The sequence below is a fragment of the Lytechinus pictus genome, unplaced genomic scaffold (assembly GCF_037042905.1).
Source record: "Lytechinus pictus isolate F3 Inbred unplaced genomic scaffold, Lp3.0 scaffold_235, whole genome shotgun sequence".
Taxonomy (NCBI): Eukaryota; Metazoa; Echinodermata; class Echinoidea; order Temnopleuroida; family Toxopneustidae; genus Lytechinus; species Lytechinus pictus.
This window is the reverse complement of record NW_026974355.1, coordinates 26,573-34,329: the sequence shown is the minus strand read 5'-3', so window position 1 is coordinate 34,329 and position 7,757 is coordinate 26,573. Positions and strand designations below refer to the sequence as shown.

Below are 7,757 nucleotides of genomic sequence, written 5' to 3'. Positions count from 1 at the left end.
CTCTTGGAGACCCTGTGCTTGCAAACAAACGACTTTCATCATTGCCTTGAATGTCGGACATCAAGCGAAAAGTTTATTCCTGCTCTATTAAAAAGGGTGACGAAGGAGACGAAAAAGACAACAAAAAAGGAGACAAAAGTGATACTATAAAGGAAAACAAATACCAACGACTTAAAATGAAAAAATGAATAAAGGGGCATTTCATGAAGCAAAAAATGCCTACAACACCCGGTATTCCCAGGCGGTCTCCCATCCAAGTACTAACCGAGCCCTATGCTGCTTGACTTCGGTGATCGGACGAGAACCGGTATATTCAGCATGGTATGGTCGTAGGCTCTTGCTCCCATCAAAGTCAAGCTATTTGAAGGGATACTATGACGTCATCATCTATTTAATCCCTGTCAGTAATAATATTGGTTGATTGATGTCTTCAGTCATTCCACCGATCTTTCATTGGGTTTGTTTCAGTTTCCATCGGATGCCTACCTACGATAATTTGGAGATATTGTCGTGTTTTTTTTCTTGGATGCGCACCTGTGTGTGACGCAACAATTCACATGATGGTGTAGGCCTTGAACTGCGCGCCTCGTCTCTTGGAGACCCTGTGCTTGCAAACAAACGACTTTCATCATTGCCTTGAATGTCGGACATCAAGCGAAAAGTTTATTCCTGCTCTATTAAAAAGGGTGACGAAGGAGACGAAAAAGACAACAAAAAAGGAGACAAAAGTGATACTATAAAGGAAAACAAATACCAACGACTTAAAATGAAAAAATGAATAAAGGGCATTTCATGAAGCAAAAAATGCCTACAACACCCGGTATTCCCAGGCGGTCTCCCATCCAAGTACTAACCGAGCCCTATGCTGCTTGACTTCGGTGATCGGACGAGAACCGGTATATTCAGCATGGTATGGTCGTAGGCTCTTGCTCCATCAAAGTCAAGCTATTTGAAGGGATACTATGACGTCATCATCTATTTAATCCCTGTCAGTAATAATATTGGTTGATTGATGTCTTCAGTCATTCCACCGATCTTTCATTGGGTTTGTTTCAGTTTCCCATCGGATGCCTACCTACGATAATTTGGAGATATTGTCGTGTTTTTTTTCTTGGATGCGCACCTGTGTGTGACGCAACAATTCACATGATGGTGTAGGCCTTGAACTGCGCGCCTCGTCTCTTGGAGACCCTGTGCTTGCAAACAAACGACTTTCATCATTGCCTTGAATGTCGGACATCAAGCGAAAAGTTTATTCCTGCTCTATTAAAAAGGGTGACGAAGGAGACGAAAAAGACAACAAAAAAGGAGACAAAAGTGATACTATAAAGGAAAACAAATACCAACGACTTAAAATGAAAAAATGAATAAAGGGGCATTTCATGAAGCAAAAAATGCCTACAACACCCGGTATTCCCAGGCGGTCTCCCATCCAAGTACTAACCGAGCCCTATGCTGCTTGACTTCGGTGATCGGACGAGAACCGGTATATTCAGCATGGTATGGTCGTAGGCTCTTGCTCCATCAAAGTCAAGCTATTTGAAGGGATACTATGACGTCATCATCTATTTAATCCTGTCAGTAATAATATTGGTTGATTGATGTCTTCAGTCATTCCACCGATCTTTCATTGGGTTTGTTTCAGTTTCCATCGGATGCCTACCTACGATAATTTGGAGATATTGTCGTGTTTTTTTTCTTGGATGCGCACCTGTGTGTGACGCAACAATTCACATGATGGTGTAGGCCTTGAACTGCGCGCCTCGTCTCTTGGAGACCCTGTGCTTGCAAACAAACGACTTTCATCATTGCCTTGAATGTCGGACATCAAGCGAAAAGTTTATTCCTGCTCTATTAAAAAGGGTGACGAAGGAGACGAAAAAGACAACAAAAAAGGAGACAAAAGTGATACTATAAAGGAAAACAAATACCAACGACTTAAAATGAAAAAATGAATAAAGGGGCATTTCATGAAGCAAAAAATGCCTACAACACCCGGTATTCCCAGGCGGTCTCCCATCCAAGTACTAACCGAGCCCTATGCTGCTTGACTTCGGTGATCGGACGAGAACCGGTATATTCAGCATGGTATGGTCGTAGGCTCTTGCTCCATCAAAGTCAAGCTATTTGAAGGGATACTATGACGTCATCATCTATTTAATCCCTGTCAGTAATAATATTGGTTGATTGATGTCTTCAGTCATTCCACCGATCTTTCATTGGGTTTGTTTCAGTTTCCATCGGATGCCTACCTACGATAATTTGGAGATATTGTCGTGTTTTTTTTCTTGGATGCGCACCTGTGTGTGACGCAACAATTCACATGATGGTGTAGGCCTTGAACTGCGCGCCTCGTCTCTTGGAGACCCTGTGCTTGCAAACAAACGACTTTCATCATTGCCTTGAATGTCGGACATCAAGCGAAAAGTTTATTCCTGCTCTATTAAAAAGGGTGACGAAGGAGACGAAAAAGACAACAAAAAAGGAGACAAAAGTGATACTATAAAGGAAAACAAATACCAACGACTTAAAATGAAAAAATGAATAAAGGGGCATTTCATGAAGCAAAAAATGCCTACAACACCCGGTATTCCCAGGCGGTCTCCCATCCAAGTACTAACCGAGCCCTATGCTGCTTGACTTCGGTGATCGGACGAGAACCGGTATATTCAGCATGGTATGGTCGTAGGCTCTTGCTCCATCAAAGTCAAGCTATTTGAAGGGATACTATGACGTCATCATCTATTTAATCCCTGTCAGTAATAATATTGGTTGATTGATGTCTTCAGTCATTCCACCGATCTTTCATTGGGTTTGTTTCAGTTTCCATCGGATGCCTACCTACGATAATTTGGAGATATTGTCGTGTTTTTTTTCTTGGATGCGCACCTGTGTGTGACGCAACAATTCACATGATGGTGTAGGCCTTGAACTGCGCGCCTCGTCTCTTGGAGACCCTGTGCTTGCAAACAAACGACTTTCATCATTGCCTTGAATGTCGGACATCAAGCGAAAAGTTTATTCCTGCTCTATTAAAAAGGGTGACGAAGGAGACGAAAAAGACAACAAAAAAGGAGACAAAAGTGATACTATAAAGGAAAACAAATACCAACGACTTAAAATGAAAAAATGAATAAAGGGGCATTTCATGAAGCAAAAAATGCCTACAACACCCGGTATTCCCAGGCGGTCTCCCATCCAAGTACTAACCGAGCCCTATGCTGCTTGACTTCGGTGATCGGACGAGAACCGGTATATTCAGCATGGTATGGTCGTAGGCTCTTGCTCCATCAAAGTCAAGCTATTTGAAGGGATACTATGACGTCATCATCTATTTAATCCCTGTCAGTAATAATATTGGTTGATTGATGTCTTCAGTCATTCCACCGATCTTTCATTGGGTTTGTTTCAGTTTCCATCGGATGCCTACCTACGATAATTTGGAGATATTGTCGTGTTTTTTTTCTTGGATGCGCACCTGTGTGTGACGCAACAATTCACATGATGGTGTAGGCCTTGAACTGCGCGCCTCGTCTCTTGGAGACCCTGTGCTTGCAAACAAACGACTTTCATCATTGCCTTGAATGTCGGACATCAAGCGAAAAGTTTATTCCTGCTCTATTAAAAAGGGTGACGAAGGAGACGAAAAAGACAACAAAAAAGGAGACAAAAGTGATACTATAAAGGAAAACAAATACCAACGACTTAAAATGAAAAAATGAATAAAGGGGCATTTCATGAAGCAAAAAATGCCTACAACACCCGGTATTCCCAGGCGGTCTCCCATCCAAGTACTAACCGAGCCCTATGCTGCTTGACTTCGGTGATCGGACGAGAACCGGTATATTCAGCATGGTATGGTCGTAGGCTCTTGCTCCATCAAAGTCAAGCTATTTGAAGGGATACTATGACGTCATCATCTATTTAATCCCTGTCAGTAATAATATTGGTTGATTGATGTCTTCAGTCATTCCACCGATCTTTCATTGGGTTTGTTTCAGTTTCCATCGGATGCCTACCTACGATAATTTGGAGATATTGTCGTGTTTTTTTTCTTGGATGCGCACCTGTGTGTGACGCAACAATTCACATGATGGTGTAGGCCTTGAACTGCGCGCCTCGTCTCTTGGAGACCCTGTGCTTGCAAACAAACGACTTTCATCATTGCCTTGAATGTCGGACATCAAGCGAAAAGTTTATTCCTGCTCTATTAAAAAGGGTGACGAAGGAGACGAAAAAGACAACAAAAAAGGAGACAAAAGTGATACTATAAAGGAAAACAAATACCAACGACTTAAAATGAAAAAATGAATAAAGGGGCATTTCATGAAGCAAAAAATGCCTACAACACCCGGTATTCCCAGGCGGTCTCCCATCCAAGTACTAACCGAGCCCTATGCTGCTTGACTTCGGTGATCGGACGAGAACCGGTATATTCAGCATGGTATGGTCGTAGGCTCTTGCTCCATCAAAGTCAAGCTATTTGAAGGGATACTATGACGTCATCATCTATTTAATCCCTGTCAGTAATAATATTGGTTGATTGATGTCTTCAGTCATTCCACCGATCTTTCATTGGGTTTGTTTCAGTTTCCATCGGATGCCTACCTACGATAATTTGGAGATATTGTCGTGTTTTTTTTCTTGGATGCGCACCTGTGTGTGACGCAACAATTCACATGATGGTGTAGGCCTTGAACTGCGCGCCTCGTCTCTTGGAGACCCTGTGCTTGCAAACAAACGACTTTCATCATTGCCTTGAATGTCGGACATCAAGCGAAAAGTTTATTCCTGCTCTATTAAAAAGGGTGACGAAGGAGACGAAAAAGACAACAAAAAAGGAGACAAAAGTGATACTATAAAGGAAAACAAATACCAACGACTTAAAATGAAAAAATGAATAAAGGGGCATTTCATGAAGCAAAAAATGCCTACAACACCCGGTATTCCCAGGCGGTCTCCCATCCAAGTACTAACCGAGCCCTATGCTGCTTGACTTCGGTGATCGGACGAGAACCGGTATATTCAGCATGGTATGGTCGTAGGCTCTTGCTCCATCAAAGTCAAGCTATTTGAAGGGATACTATGACGTCATCATCTATTTAATCCCTGTCAGTAATAATATTGGTTGATTGATGTCTTCAGTCATTCCACCGATCTTTCATTGGGTTTGTTTCAGTTTCCATCGGATGCCTACCTACGATAATTTGGAGATATTGTCGTGTTTTTTTTCTTGGATGCGCACCTGTGTGTGACGCAACAATTCACATGATGGTGTAGGCCTTGAACTGCGCGCCTCGTCTCTTGGAGACCCTGTGCTTGCAAACAAACGACTTTCATCATTGCCTTGAATGTCGGACATCAAGCGAAAAGTTTATTCCTGCTCTATTAAAAAGGGTGACGAAGGAGACGAAAAAGACAACAAAAAAGGAGACAAAAGTGATACTATAAAGGAAAACAAATACCAACGACTTAAAATGAAAAAATGAATAAAGGGGCATTTCATGAAGCAAAAAATGCCTACAACACCCGGTATTCCCAGGCGGTCTCCCATCCAAGTACTAACCGAGCCCTATGCTGCTTGACTTCGGTGATCGGACGAGAACCGGTATATTCAGCATGGTATGGTCGTAGGCTCTTGCTCCATCAAAGTCAAGCTATTTGAAGGGATACTATGACGTCATCATCTATTTAATCCCTGTCAGTAATAATATTGGTTGATTGATGTCTTCAGTCATTCCACCGATCTTTCATTGGGTTTGTTTCAGTTTCCATCGGATGCCTACCTACGATAATTTGGAGATATTGTCGTGTTTTTTTTCTTGGATGCGCACCTGTGTGTGACGCAACAATTCACATGATGGTGTAGGCCTTGAACTGCGCGCCTCGTCTCTTGGAGACCCTGTGCTTGCAAACAAACGACTTTCATCATTGCCTTGAATGTCGGACATCAAGCGAAAAGTTTATTCCTGCTCTATTAAAAAGGGTGACGAAGGAGACGAAAAAGACAACAAAAAAGGAGACAAAAGTGATACTATAAAGGAAAACAAATACCAACGACTTAAAATGAAAAAATGAATAAAGGGGCATTTCATGAAGCAAAAAATGCCTACAACACCCGGTATTCCCAGGCGGTCTCCCATCCAAGTACTAACCGAGCCCTATGCTGCTTGACTTCGGTGATCGGACGAGAACCGGTATATTCAGCATGGTATGGTCGTAGGCTCTTGCTCCATCAAAGTCAAGCTATTTGAAGGGATACTATGACGTCATCATCTATTTAATCCCTGTCAGTAATAATATTGGTTGATTGATGTCTTCAGTCATTCCACCGATCTTTCATTGGGTTTGTTTCAGTTTCCATCGGATGCCTACCTACGATAATTTGGAGATATTGTCGTGTTTTTTTTCTTGGATGCGCACCTGTGTGTGACGCAACAATTCACATGATGGTGTAGGCCTTGAACTGCGCGCCTCGTCTCTTGGAGACCCTGTGCTTGCAAACAAACGACTTTCATCATTGCCTTGAATGTCGGACATCAAGCGAAAAGTTTATTCCTGCTCTATTAAAAAGGGTGACGAAGGAGACGAAAAAGACAACAAAAAAGGAGACAAAAGTGATACTATAAAGGAAAACAAATACCAACGACTTAAAATGAAAAAATGAATAAAGGGGCATTTCATGAAGCAAAAAATGCCTACAACACCCGGTATTCCCAGGCGGTCTCCCATCCAAGTACTAACCGAGCCCTATGCTGCTTGACTTCGGTGATCGGACGAGAACCGGTATATTCAGCATGGTATGGTCGTAGGCTCTTGCTCCATCAAAGTCAAGCTATTTGAAGGGATACTATGACGTCATCATCTATTTAATCCCTGTCAGTAATAATATTGGTTGATTGATGTCTTCAGTCATTCCACCGATCTTTCATTGGGTTTGTTTCAGTTTCCATCGGATGCCTACCTACGATAATTTGGAGATATTGTCGTGTTTTTTTTCTTGGATGCGCACCTGTGTGTGACGCAACAATTCACATGATGGTGTAGGCCTTGAACTGCGCGCCTCGTCTCTTGGAGACCCTGTGCTTGCAAACAAACGACTTTCATCATTGCCTTGAATGTCGGACATCAAGCGAAAAGTTTATTCCTGCTCTATTAAAAAGGGTGACGAAGGAGACGAAAAAGACAACAAAAAAGGAGACAAAAGTGATACTATAAAGGAAAACAAATACCAACGACTTAAAATGAAAAAATGAATAAAGGGGCATTTCATGAAGCAAAAAATGCCTACAACACCCGGTATTCCCAGGCGGTCTCCCATCCAAGTACTAACCGAGCCCTATGCTGCTTGACTTCGGTGATCGGACGAGAACCGGTATATTCAGCATGGTATGGTCGTAGGCTCTTGCTCCATCAAAGTCAAGCTATTTGAAGGGATACTATGACGTCATCATCTATTTAATCCCTGTCAGTAATAATATTGGTTGATTGATGTCTTCAGTCATTCCACCGATCTTTCATTGGGTTTGTTTCAGTTTCCATCGGATGCCTACCTACGATAATTTGGAGATATTGTCGTGTTTTTTTTCTTGGATGCGCACCTGTGTGTGACGCAACAATTCACATGATGGTGTAGGCCTTGAACTGCGCGCCTCGTCTCTTGGAGACCCTGTGCTTGCAAACAAACGACTTTCATCATTGCCTTGAATGTCGGACATCAAGCGAAAAGTTTATTCCTGCTCTATTAAAAAGGGTGA

At 42.3% G+C, this 7,757-nt stretch overlaps 13 non-coding genes across 13 annotated transcripts; all 13 read right to left on the bottom strand.

The window, feature by feature from the left end:
• Positions 1–216: 216 nt before the first annotated feature.
• Positions 217–335, bottom strand: LOC135159343 (5S ribosomal RNA). Its single transcript, XR_010298081.1, has one exon. It is a non-coding gene; the product is annotated as a 5S ribosomal RNA (ribosomal RNA).
• A 470-nt stretch (positions 336–805) lies between these two features.
• LOC135159342 (5S ribosomal RNA) lies at positions 806–924 on the bottom strand. Its single transcript, XR_010298080.1, has one exon. It is a non-coding gene; the product is annotated as a 5S ribosomal RNA (ribosomal RNA).
• A 471-nt stretch (positions 925–1,395) lies between these two features.
• LOC135159341 (5S ribosomal RNA) lies at positions 1,396–1,514 on the bottom strand. Its single transcript, XR_010298079.1, has one exon. It is a non-coding gene; the product is annotated as a 5S ribosomal RNA (ribosomal RNA).
• Positions 1,515–1,983: 469 nt separating this feature from the next.
• LOC135159339 (5S ribosomal RNA) lies at positions 1,984–2,102 on the bottom strand. Its single transcript, XR_010298077.1, has one exon. It is a non-coding gene; the product is annotated as a 5S ribosomal RNA (ribosomal RNA).
• A 470-nt stretch (positions 2,103–2,572) lies between these two features.
• On the bottom strand, positions 2,573–2,691 carry LOC135159338 (5S ribosomal RNA). The gene has a single exon (XR_010298076.1). It is a non-coding gene; the product is annotated as a 5S ribosomal RNA (ribosomal RNA).
• Positions 2,692–3,161: 470 nt separating this feature from the next.
• On the bottom strand, positions 3,162–3,280 carry LOC135159337 (5S ribosomal RNA). The gene has a single exon (XR_010298075.1). It is a non-coding gene; the product is annotated as a 5S ribosomal RNA (ribosomal RNA).
• A 470-nt stretch (positions 3,281–3,750) lies between these two features.
• Positions 3,751–3,869, bottom strand: LOC135159336 (5S ribosomal RNA). The gene has a single exon (XR_010298074.1). It is a non-coding gene; the product is annotated as a 5S ribosomal RNA (ribosomal RNA).
• A 470-nt stretch (positions 3,870–4,339) lies between these two features.
• Positions 4,340–4,458, bottom strand: LOC135159335 (5S ribosomal RNA). The gene has a single exon (XR_010298073.1). It is a non-coding gene; the product is annotated as a 5S ribosomal RNA (ribosomal RNA).
• Positions 4,459–4,928: 470 nt separating this feature from the next.
• Positions 4,929–5,047, bottom strand: LOC135159391 (5S ribosomal RNA). The gene has a single exon (XR_010298131.1). It is a non-coding gene; the product is annotated as a 5S ribosomal RNA (ribosomal RNA).
• Positions 5,048–5,517: 470 nt separating this feature from the next.
• LOC135159390 (5S ribosomal RNA) lies at positions 5,518–5,636 on the bottom strand. The gene has a single exon (XR_010298130.1). It is a non-coding gene; the product is annotated as a 5S ribosomal RNA (ribosomal RNA).
• A 470-nt stretch (positions 5,637–6,106) lies between these two features.
• On the bottom strand, positions 6,107–6,225 carry LOC135159389 (5S ribosomal RNA). The gene has a single exon (XR_010298129.1). It is a non-coding gene; the product is annotated as a 5S ribosomal RNA (ribosomal RNA).
• Positions 6,226–6,695: 470 nt separating this feature from the next.
• Positions 6,696–6,814, bottom strand: LOC135159388 (5S ribosomal RNA). Its single transcript, XR_010298128.1, has one exon. It is a non-coding gene; the product is annotated as a 5S ribosomal RNA (ribosomal RNA).
• A 470-nt stretch (positions 6,815–7,284) lies between these two features.
• LOC135159387 (5S ribosomal RNA) lies at positions 7,285–7,403 on the bottom strand. Its single transcript, XR_010298127.1, has one exon. It is a non-coding gene; the product is annotated as a 5S ribosomal RNA (ribosomal RNA).
• Positions 7,404–7,757: the final 354 nt, after the last annotated feature.